Source organism: Lepisosteus oculatus, chromosome 18 (genome assembly GCF_040954835.1).
Source record: "Lepisosteus oculatus isolate fLepOcu1 chromosome 18, fLepOcu1.hap2, whole genome shotgun sequence".
NCBI lineage: Eukaryota > Metazoa > Chordata > Actinopteri > Semionotiformes > Lepisosteidae > Lepisosteus > Lepisosteus oculatus.
The window spans coordinates 18,927,545-18,939,792 of NC_090713.1; the positions used below are offsets into that span (position 1 = coordinate 18,927,545).

The 12,248-nt window shown below is 51.7% G+C and overlaps 1 pseudogene; it reads right to left on the reverse strand.

The window, feature by feature from the left end:
* The window catches only part of LOC138224008 (latent-transforming growth factor beta-binding protein 3-like), a 52,353-nt pseudogene that overhangs the window by 14,721 nt on the left and 25,384 nt on the right, over nucleotides 1–12,248 (reverse strand).

Below are 12,248 nucleotides of genomic sequence, written 5' to 3' on the forward strand. Positions count from 1 at the left end.
ACAGCACAGCGCCCCTCCCTGGACAGGGGATAGCTCCTCCACCATGAGAGTTCTACATCTTCCACATGGCCTACATTGCAGGGGGGGGGGGGGTGATGTGATGTCACTGCTAGATGTGATGTCACTGCTGGAACTGGCTCAGGCGCGCTGAGGCCCGTTACAGTCAAACGGGTTGTTTCCTCTTTCTCCCACCTTCCAAAGACCTGGCGTCTCTGAATTTATCCCTGTGTGCTTGTGTGTGGTACATCGGTATGGGGTATGGGGGTATCGGCCTGCCTTAAGCCCTAAGCATCCGGGACTTTCACCAGGAATGAGAGCATTTTTTGGGGGGGAACAGGCGAACCGACAATTTGGGGATCGGATCCTTATAGCCGACAAAATCCACACATTCCACTGGAACAACAGATCCTGAAGTCAACAGACTAGCCGCCCTATTCACCCAATGCTGACCTTCGTCTTCGCAAATACAGCAGCCTCACTCATGCAGTTTTAGAGCATGCAATAAGTATTCTTGGTTTTTGATACCGAAAACACTCACGGCCAAGTCAGATTGAAATGTAGAGGGGTGCTCTCTTTCCATGGTGTTAAACTATGAGGTTAAATGACATGCGCTAAGTTAGACGTTCCCCCCAGTTCAAGAAAACATAAAGAAGTTATAAATGAGAGACAGAGAGCTGGCCTGCCCAGCTCATCGAGTTGCTAGTGGATACAGTAAGAGACCTACTGACCTTCAATGTGAAGAGAATCACTGCTTTCCTTAATATACCGCAATCTATGGTCTGATGTTTATTAAAGTAGTCCGGTTAATTCTTTCTTCCAACAAGCACTCTACTGCGTCTGTCCATTTGGACTTTGTCCCTGAGCCCTACATACTGTAGGCTCAGAAGTCCTGCAGGCCAGGCCTGTTCCAAACCATAGGGGATCACTGGTGTTCATCATCACCTCTGCCTGTGGTGTATTAGCTCTTTAGATCGACTTTTTTGACCTCTTCCCACATCTTTGCTGCTATTTTCAGTTAAGAGTACCTAGAAAGGGAGAGTATGGTGGTGCAGTGGCGGGCGTTACTGCCTTACAGCGCTGGGGCCTTGGGTTCAGGTCTGGACTCGGGGTGCTATCTGTGTGGATAGATATCTGTTTGCATGTCCCCCTCCCCTGTTGGCATCGGTCTTCTCTGGGTGCTCCAGTTTCCTCCCACGGTCCAAAGACGTACCGGTCGATGTAACTGGCTTCTGGGAAAACTGGCCCCGGTGTGAGTGTGTGTGTGCCCTGTGATGGACTGGCGTCCCGTCCAAAGGGGTATCCAGCCTTGTGCCCATTGCTTTCTGGGATAGACTCGGGCCCCCACGTGATCCTGAATTGGATGGAGCAGTTAGAAAATGGATGCATGGTTACAAGAACCCCACTGATGAACACACTCCTGTTTTGTATTATTCCTAGTCTTGCTACTAAAAGCTACTGTGTATTTAACTTGAAGCCTGCCTGCAGGATTGTCGCCTCTCCTTCACATCGAGCGGTACTGCTCAGACTCCTAACAGAAGCTCCATAACGACACTTTCTGTGTGCACATTTCATTACCATGTAAATCCCTAAGATACCAGCACACGTGACCAGAAAACATCTTTAATTATAGATCTTTATATATATAGAACCTATAAATATATATTTTCAGCTCAACAGTAAACTGGTCACTTCATCTTTTGCTAGAAATTTACAAAAAAGATTTAACAGTTTTACAAACTGTAATAACAACTCTCTGCTGAGATACAAAGGGTCATAATATTGTTAAGAAGCATCTCCAGGGTGTTTTAATTTTATGAGATTTATGGATGTTAAGGAGCTGATGATGTGGTCTTATTACAGTATCTCAGCTTTGAACGAGAAGAGTAAAATGTTCCTCTTTAACTCACATCTTTTTTGGGGGGAACTGAACTTGGCCATTGAGCACAAGCGCTAAAACCATTCCAGAAAATCAATTTAAGTGGAGGAGATGAGAGATAAATCGCTTTGTGTGGGTATAAACCGACTAGAATCAGTAATGCCACAATGCTGAAGATAAGCCAAGATGATATTAGGGGTTTTCTAGAAGCAGAATGGTGTACCCAACATGAATATTCGGAGTACACTGTCTACACAAAATACAAACTAATAATTCAGTCAACAGAGCATTTTTCTGACTACCCTGTACATTCAACTAATATACAGCCTCTTCACAACGCGGTTAATCATTTTGTGAGGCCATCACCGCCAACGGTTGCCGGGTAACATCTTTTCAGAGCTCAGCCACCTCCCGATGCAGGAGAACAAGGCGCTTCAACGGAAAGCAGCGTAGCAGCGTCAAGCGCCTGGCAGGAGGGGGGTCATTAAAAGCCGTTAAATGGATTAAGCCGCAGGGCACTGATCCCAGCTGCGCCCGCGCATGCAGAATTGCCAGGCAGGAATAGCAGATCCAGGCTCTCTCAGCTTTCCTGCCCAGGAAGATCACAAGCGGGCGAGCCGATCACAGAGCGGGAGATCAGGTGCGAGAGAGAGAGAGACAGAGACATGAGGACTCGAAGGAAGAGAAGGTCCTTCCCCACTTTCCATCCCTTTAAGAAGGACGAGGAAGAGGAGGGAGCTAGCCTGGCTAAAGGTGAAAGGGCAAAGGTCAAGGGGCAGTGCAGTGCCTAGGGGGTGGACTGCTACAGTATTGTAACAGACATGGATGGTGTAAAATAATTTTGCCAAAAAAGTTAAGACAATATCAGAAAACCCCTTGGTTTTAATTCCCCAAAGAGTATATAAAGATATTCATGGGGGATTGTAGATATCGCAGTCAGGTTTTCATAAGCCCAGAGATACTGTAGAGTACAGGGTTCTGAATTCCCTTTCAGTGAATCATATGCAGTTTTATGACCAAAGGCTTTTGAACAAGAACTTACCTTCTTTTACCTCTCCTTCTAACTTCAGATATTTACGTGACCCAAGTTTAGTTTTGACAGGTTCTAACCTTTAGTATTTGTAATAAATGCTTTGAAATTCCTGAGAAATCAAAAGTATAAGGCTTGCGATACACTAGAGGTTAAATATGCAATGGTATAGATTCTGTGAAAACACTGAAGTACAGCATTGCAAATATTAAAGTCAATGCTATAATATGCTGTATAATATATAATGTGCTACAGTGTCTGCTGACCCTCGTCATGTCTATCAAAGCAGGTGAATATCAATATCAATATTGATTTTGATACGGTAACACCAAGACACCCTCTCCTTTAGGGCTTTCATGTCAGCTGGAGGACGGACACCCAGAATTTCAGATTATGGGGGCTGACATCCCTTTGTTCCCAGTTGCATCGGAGATCTCGTGTTCCAGTCGGAAATGAGTTAGCCAGAGTCGGACGGGTTCGAACCCGCACACCTCTGCCCTCTGCATCCGAGCAGAGGCTTTTCCGTGATGAAATAACAGCTTGGAGGCTGAGAAACACGCATGCTCGACGGGTTCTTCGGTGGGGGTAGATTCTATACTTGTTTGCTGGTGTACCATGGTAAAGGTGGATTGCAGTGCAGTAAAGCATGGTAAAACCACAGTGAAAACGCAGGAAAGCTCCGCTCGCACAGGAACAAAGCTGCTGCCCATTTTTTTCGGAAAATGAACCCAAGAGCAGGGGACAGGTATACCAGATGGACACAAGCAGGGGAAAGCAGGCGAAACAGAAATCCAGAGTCTGTGGTCAGAAACTGGCTGTGGTCAAAGCTGGTACTGGACACTGTAGCGAAGCACAAACAGTCTGTACAGCAAGCCGGGGTCTAAGATGAGATTACCAGTGTAGAGAGAAACCAGAGCAGGGGGTGATCCAAAAGACATGGTAGAAAACAAAACGCTGTCAGGAATCCGAGGAAGTACAAGACAGGAGATGAGGGAATTATAAAATTGAGGGGCTTCGAGCGACACTCGTAGAGCAGACTCAGTCATAGAGGTCACCTCTGTACCCCCTTCCCAGCAAACCTCAGACATTCTGCGCCACCTGGTGCGGCTGTTGATGCAAATCGCCCTGCAGGTGATGCAGGTTTACTGGTGGACTGCACTTCCCATGGTAACCGGTACAGTGTGACAGGCTCGTGGAGGGGTGGCTGGTTACTGTGGCAAATGCCAGCTGACCCTGCAGCGCTCCAACCCCCTCCACCCCACCCCACTTCCACAGTGGGAGCAAGCCTGACAAGTGACAAGGACTGGACAGCACTGCACACACACGAACACCAAGCAGCAGCCTTGTTACCCTGCAATTCACATCTGGCAAACTTCTGAAGCTCATAAGGAGTGAGCCTGGCAAGTAACTGGAGGGGAGACTCCTGGGAAAAACCAAGGTTGCTGCTGGAAGAGGTGTTAGTGGGACCAGTAGGGGGCGCTCACCCTGCGGTCTATGTGGGTCCGAATTCCCCAGTATAGAGATGGAGACACTAAACCGAGGTGCTGACTCTCTGGGGTCATTAAAAACCCCAGGGCGTTTCTCGAAAAAAGCAGGGGTGTTATCCCAGTGTCCTGGCCAAATTCCCCCCTGGCCTTTAGCCATCATGGCCTCCTAATAACCCCCCTCTCTGAACTGGCTCCATCACTCTGCTCTCCTCCCCACTGAGAGCTGGGGTGTGGGGAGCGGACTGGTGCCTCATCCAGGTGGGGGCGGCACACTGCTGGGGGTGGAGGGGATCCCCATGACCTGGAAAGAGCTCTGAGTGGAGGGTCCAGAAAGGCGCTATATAAGTGTAAGCGATTCTTATTATAATCACAGGAAACATTCATGGGGGGGTGTTGATTTTCCAGAGTTTTACTGCGCTTTCCTCCTTTCCGCGATTCTGTCAAGCTATGAAATTTCGCTCTTCCGAGTGGCAAAACTCAAGTTTTACCGCCTGCCTCCCCGACAACTGAACAAGCACACGGCGCACAAAAAGCAGCTGCAGCCCGTCCGGAATTTGGGATTGGGGAATTGGGAAAGGGAGGGGGAGAAACCCGCAATCTCGATTCCTGGTGACGACCTCCTCCCGGACGCACGCGACGCCACGCTGATGGCTTCCTGCCGGCCAGTCGGCGGCCTGAAGGAGGCTCTGTTGTGCCGAGGGTCGGCCCCGACCCCTGGGCCCGTCACTAACCCCCCCCCCCCCTCCTGCAGTCAGTACGTGGCCCAGCCTGGCCAGCGCCACTCCCACCCTGGCAGCAGCTAGCCCTAACGCTAAAGTTGCTCAGCAGCGTTTGATACCCACCGTCATAGACGCACTGTTTGAGCGCAGCGCTGAAGGTAAAGGGCTGAGTGCAGATGCAGTGATAGGAACCAGGCGTATTGATACACACTCCATTCTTACAATAGGATGGGTCCTGACATTCATTCACATCTGCAAGGGATCACCACAGACATGGGGGTTACACAAGGCAAAAACAATCCGGGTACATCGCACAGGTGTCTCTCTCTCTCTCTCCCCCTGCTGTCTCGCCCCAACAAGCGGCACGGGCAGGCAAAAGGAGGACCGCCTCGCCTGGGTCGAGCCTCAGCCCCTCCCCCCCCCGGCCATGGGGGACGTGGAAGAGGGGTGGGGGGGGTAGCAAAAGAGGCATGTGTTTTGGCCCCCAGGGCCCCCCGCCTGCCTTCCCGACAACTGAACAAGCACACGGCGCACAAAAAGCAGCTGCAGCCCGTCCGAAATTTGGGACTGGGGAATTGGGAAAGGGAGGGGGAGAAACCCGCAATCTCGATTCCTGGTGACGACCTCCTCCCGGACGCACGCGACGCCACGCTGATGGCTTCCTGCCGGCCAGTCGGCGGCCTGAAGGAGGCTCTGTTGTGCCGAGGGTCGGCCCCGACCCCTGGGCCCGTCACTAACCCCCCCCCCCCTCCTGCAGTCAGTACGTGGCCCAGCCTGGCCAGCGCCACTCCCACCCTGGCAGCAGCTAGCCCTAACGCTAAAGTTGCTCAGCAGCGTTTGATACCCACCGTCATAGACGCACTGTTTGAGCGCAGCGCTGAAGGTAAAGGGCTGAGTGCAGATGCAGTGATAGGAACCAGGCGTATTGATACACACTCCATTCTTACAATAGGATGGGTCCTGACATTCATTCACATCTGCAAGGGATCACCACAGACATGGGGGTTACACAAGGCAAAAACAATCCGGGTACATCGCACAGGTGTCTCTCTCTCTCTCTCTCCCTGCTGTCTCGCCCCAACAAGCGGCACGGGCAGGCAAAAGGAGGACCGCCTCGCCTGGGTCGAGCCTCAGCCCCTCCCCCCCCCGGCCATGGGGGACGTGGAAGAGGGGTGGGGGGGGTAGCAAAAGAGGGGCGGTCTCGTTGGGTGGAGGCAGTGTGGGGGGGAGCCGTTGCTGAGACTCGAAGTGACGTCATAAAAAGGACAGAGAAACCAACAGGCTCTTTGATTTCTGGGGGTTTGATGGATGCAGATGCAGATGGATGCAGCATGACCACATACTGTATAACACCTGATACACACTCATTCCTGCTCTGCTCACATGTCACAATCTGGGTGTTTTGAGTTACTCAAAACCTGTGCTTTTCTGCGCAGCGATTTTGCACTCTGCAGGGCCTAACGGTTGAAGTCCAAACTCAAGAGATAGATCACTTTTTTGGCCATATACAATGTCTTGCATTATGAATGTGTCTTTTCACATACCCCAACTTGCTCTCCATGAGACACACAGACAGGGAGAGAGAAGCTGGCGGTCAGAGCACAGGGTCGGCCATTTATACAGCACCCCTGGAGCAGTTGGGGTGAAGGGCCTTGCTCCTTGCTCAGGGGCCCAATGGAGTAGGATTCCTCTGCCGGTCGCGGGATCTGAACTGGCAACCTTCCAGCCACAGGCGCAGATCCTGAGCCACAGTGCCATCGCTCTGCCCGAACTGGTGTCAGGTTTCAAAAAACAGCACTATAAAGCCTTTTCCTTATCTTCTGTGATAGACACAGTGTCAGGGGGCCTCTGTCTATCTGATTTTCAAGGATACCTTCTATCGAGAGTCTCCTAGCCTACTTAGAACTAACAGATAAAGACGTGTATACAGTATGCTGACAATCTCTCTCAAGACAGACGAGAGATATCTTGGTAAACTGATCATTGTCTTGTGACAGTTCTGTGGCTTTCCCATCATCATTTCCTGGGTGCCAGTACTATAGTAAGCAAGTGAAAACAGAGTAGAGACCCCCTAGAGTCCACAGCAGGAGTATGGTAAAATTGTGGTAAAAGCGCAACATTTACCAGTGTAAAGATCAATAAGAGGTATCCGGTTTGCTTCCTGCATTACAAATAGTGGCCAAAACACATACTGGAACACATTTATCAAATGTTAATGACCATCAACAAATATGCATTTTTAAAACACATATCATTATATCTCAGACATCTGTCATTATATTTCAATGTATACTGATGTTACTCCCGCAATGTTAAAAGACGGATTTAAGACTGCATTAAGGTTTCCAGTATCTGGGCACTGTGCAGGATGCACGTTCTACCAATGAAGTGCATTTTCTGCACTGCAATGTTTTTTCACGTGTGCATTCGATATGTTTTTATCTCCGTCATTCCATCCGTATGGCAGCAGGTAATGTACTGTAGTTTCCATATGTGTGAACTATGGAAGGAAGGAAGACTGAGGAATGTGTGATCCCTGCTCTTGATGTGCAAACCTGTTTCTCTCAACACTGCAGACAACATTCGGAATTCGCCTCGTGGTTGGGACATGGCTGAGCTGTGTGCGTCAGTCACACTTACCTGTAACGTTCGGGAGACAGTTATCATCTCATCCTTCTGCTCTGACTGAACTGCCCCAGCTTAGATCCCCCCCCCCTCCCTGGCCCTCCCTCGTTAATCGCCCATCATGGATTATTCAAGCGCAGGGGTCGTACCAATATTCATATTTTCAAAGAACCCCTTTCGCCTCTTTCAATCAGACAGGGATCGCTTGAAATTGAACGGAACCTGCCAAAACCGGGGACGGCGCAATTCGAGGTCTCCTGTCCCTCTTGTTTTCATCTTGCTGTTAATACCTATTGGCTGACGGGTGACCTTCCCTCCGTCAGCCCGACTGAGGAGATCCCCTGCTCGTCTGACGCCCCCGAATCTTTTGCAGGATCGCAACAATCGATTTCTGCCTGGTTCGTCACGGGGCCAGGCAGGAAGAACAAGGGCACAAGTCGGAAACCACAGAGCAGTGCACTTAAAAGTGAGAACAGGGGGCAGGAGCCTTTACGCTAAGAGGAGTGGGAGTCTGGAACACGCACCCAGCCACGTCACTAAAAAGAACACCCAGGCCCCCTCTTATTTGTAGCTTTTTTCGCTCTTATCACAGCCTTCCGGAAACCAATTTAAAAATATACCGGAGTAACAGTACACGGCCAGAAACACATTCAAAGAGGTGTCCACCCATTATGTGAAATCTGCTTATTCCTGGTAAGAGTCGCAGTGACTCAACGCCTATCCCTGGACGGGCCATCGGTTCTTAAAGGGTACGCACACACGCCCAAGCACACTGGGACATTTTTCAAGACCCCAACACGCCATTGGAAGACGGGGCAACAACGGAACACCAAAAAAAAAAGAACATGCAAACTCCACCCCCATCTGATGCCCCAGTCCGGAACAGAATGAACCCGGGACCGAAGAGCTGCGAGGTGCTCACTGCTGTGCGTATTTAAATATCAGCGAACATATTTAACAACTAGAAGTTTCTACAGTTCCTAAATTCCCTAATTTGGGCCTCTTTTGTTCTTAAAAAAAGAAAAACAACAGTAAGTGCCTCACACATGCTTTTCATTGTATGTTATATGCGATGTCTATGCTGTAAGGGGCTGACTGGTGTAACATGCACCTACAGTAGTTTAAGGGATTAATTTACCCCTGTTCGCCCTCTGATCTGGGACTCTGGGGGAGCTCTGCTACTAAACCAGGAGCCGCGATCAGTGGAAAACCACATTCAGGAAAGGCACAGATTTCAGATCGTCAGCGCTTGGTTCGTCCCGAAACAGACCCAGGGAGAAGGACATCCAGAACAGACTAACTCAAGCTGGAAATGTCTTTAGGATGCTTCACAACATTTAGAAGTCACCCCAATATAGTACTCGCACCCTGCTGGAGCTATACTAGAGCTGTGTCTAACCCTAACTCTTCTGTATGGCTCAGAACGTTGGGGCATGGCGCAGGGAGATCTGAACCAGCTCACAACACTTCATCCCACAGGCTTGGGAAGGATCCTACGCCTCTCCCGGAACAAGGACTACCTCCGGGCGAAGAAAGGCTAGCCCCCCCATGCCATCGAGAGAGTACGGCCACCGTCGGGAAGAGAAGACGAGGGAGACGGATCGCGAGAAGGGAGAACCCCATCACTAAGGCTGTCCTGCGCTGGACTCCTGAAGGGGGAAGACGCCAGCGAGGAAGACCCCGAAACCACCTGACGGAGATCTGTGGAAGGAGAACCTGCAGGCTGTGAGCCATAGCTGGGATACCATAGAAGAACTGGCTAAAGACCGACGGATCTTTGCTGCTGCTCTACAAGCCAGCAGGCATGATATAAGAAGACCCCAGGGAGACTGGAGATGAAGGCCAAGGGAGGAGGAGGAGGTCCCGTCTTGCGGCGGTTTTCAACAGGTCCCTTTCCATTTTAAGCAACACCCGCCGGCTTAAAATCGCGCTGAAGGGGTTGGGGTGGGGTCGGGGTTGGGGGGCAGTCCTTCGAATATGAAGATGGGTACGCCCTTACTCACCACCCTGCTCCTCGGGGGGGATGCAGCTGTTGCGGTCGGTGGCCAGGGTCCAGGGCAGGGAGCAGATGCAGTAGTAGGACCCCAGGGTGTTCAGGCAACGCCCGTTCTTGCAGTTGGCCGGGTCCTGGCATTCGTCCACATCTGCAACGTCACCCTGCCGTGTTAGGCGGGGGTGGGGGGGGGATTGCTTCCAGACAACAGCACACAACACAGAACGGGGCTTCCCAAACTCACTTCCCAAAGTGTGTCCAGCGATGGACTGGTGTCCCGTCCAGGGGGTGTGTGTGTGTCTAGTGATGGACTGGTGTATCGTCCAGGGTGTGTGTGTGTCCTGTGATGGGACTGCTGTCCCGTCCATGGGATGTGAATGTGTGTGTATCCTGTGATGGGACTGCTATTCCATCCAGGGTGTGTGTGTGTGTCCTGTGATGGGACTGGCATGTCCAGGGTGTGTGTGCGTGTCCAGTGATGGACTGCTGTCCCATCCAGGGTGTGTGTGTGTGTGTGCGGGTGTCCGGTGATGGACTGCTGTCCCGTCCAGGGGGTGTGTAGTTGTGTTTGCGTGTCCAGTGATGGACTGCTGTCCCGTCCAGGGGTTGTGTTGGTGTGTGTGCGTGTCCTGTGATGGGACTGGCATGTCCAGGGTGTGTGTGCGTGTCCAGTGATGGACTGCTGTCCCGTCCAGGGGCTGTGTGGGTGTGTGTGCGCGTGTCCAGTGATGGACTGCTGTCCCATCCAGGGGGTGTGTGGGTGTGTGTGCGTGTCCAGTGATGGACTGCTGTCTCGTCCAGGGTGTGTGTGCGTGTCCGGTGATGGACTGGCATGTTCAGGGTGTGTGTGTATCCTGTGATGGGACTGGCATGTCCAAGGTGTGTGTGCGTGTCCTGTGATGGACTGGCATCCCGTCCAGGTTGTGTGGGTGTGTGTACGCGTATCCCGTGAAGGACTGGCATCCCGTCCAGGGTGTGCGGGTGTGTGAGTGTGTGTACGCGTGTCCCGTGATGGACTGGCGTCCCGTCCAGGGTGCGTGGGTGTGTGTACGCGTGTCCCGTGATGGACTGGCGTCCCATCCAGGGTGGGTGGGTGTGTGTACACGTGTCCAGTGATGGACTGGCATCCAATCCAAGGGGTGTGTGGGTGTGTGTGCGTGTCCAGTGATGGACTGCTGTCCCGTCCCGGGTGTGTGTGTGTGTGTCCAGTGGTTGACTGATGTCCCGTCCAGGGGGTGGTCTTACTTTGAGCCCTGCGCTTCTGGGACAGCCTCTGAGGTGGTGTGGCCCTGACGAGGAATAAGCATCTTTCTGACACTTTCTAAATCTCGAAGAGCCGCGCCGCGCTGCTGCAGTGTACCGGCCAGGACCGGTCTGCTGCCCTTCAGAACAGGACTTCCCCCCTTGCCACGTACCTACGACCGCGGGCATCACACACTTCTTTTTGGACGAGTCGGAGGCCCAGGGGGGGGGTGCAGGTGCAGAAGAAGGAGCCCCTAGTGTTGACGCAGGCCCCGTTGGCAAACAGCGACTCGTCGTGGCACTCGTCCACGTCTGGTGGCACAGAACAGCGCCCGATCAGGGCAAGCTCCCCCTCTTCATCGCGGCACCGCAGCAGGGATAGACCCAACTCTCATCGGCTGGGGGGGCAGGCCTGCATCTCAGGCTACCCATGGACCCCCAGCTTAGTAAACGACGGTGGGCTTTTAAGTGACGTTTCAGAGGTGTGCCCAACACCAGTGTTTTGTTTTTTTCAGCTAGCCTAACCTTGTTCCTATACAGCACATAGGTGTTCAAAAAGAGACCTTCGACACAGCTTTTAATCATACAAACAAAAAAAAACGACATGGCCAAACGTTTTGCCATTTCAAAAGCCATTTAGCTGGGCGGAGCAGTTGGCATGGCGGCCTTGCGGACTGGGGTGCTGTCTGGGTGGAGTTTGCATGTTCTTCCTCAGTTTGCATGAGTTTCCTCCTATAGCGCAAAGACATCCTGGCTGGGGGGTTAAGCGGCTTTGGGAAAATTGGTCCTGGTCTGATTGTGTGTCTGTGTCTGTGTGCGTCCTGTGACGGACTGGCATCCTATCCAGGGTGTACCCTGCCTTGTGCCTGCTGGGATAGACTCTGGCCCCCCAGTGACCCTGAATTTGATAGAGCCGTTAGCAGATGGAAAAATGGCCGGAAAAGCCCGTTAATTTGCGAGAGTCCCCAGCACAGTGCCAGCTGTACCCGTTGGTTTACGCAACGAAGGCAGAAGCGAAAACATAAAATCTTCGTCCCCTGCATGACCGCCCCAGACGCTCAGACGACAAGACAAGAAGAAATGCTTGTTATCCGTCTCTCTGACTGGACTTCTCAACGCTCTCCCCTGCTTTCCCAGTTACTATCATTTCCAGGTATGGAGACCGAGACCGGATAATAGCTGAGCTACAAACTGCACTGCCTTCGAGGAATGCCCGGAAGGCAAAGAAAAAAGACAAATAAAAGCTATTTTCCTTTTCGGGATCAAAAGTTCACCT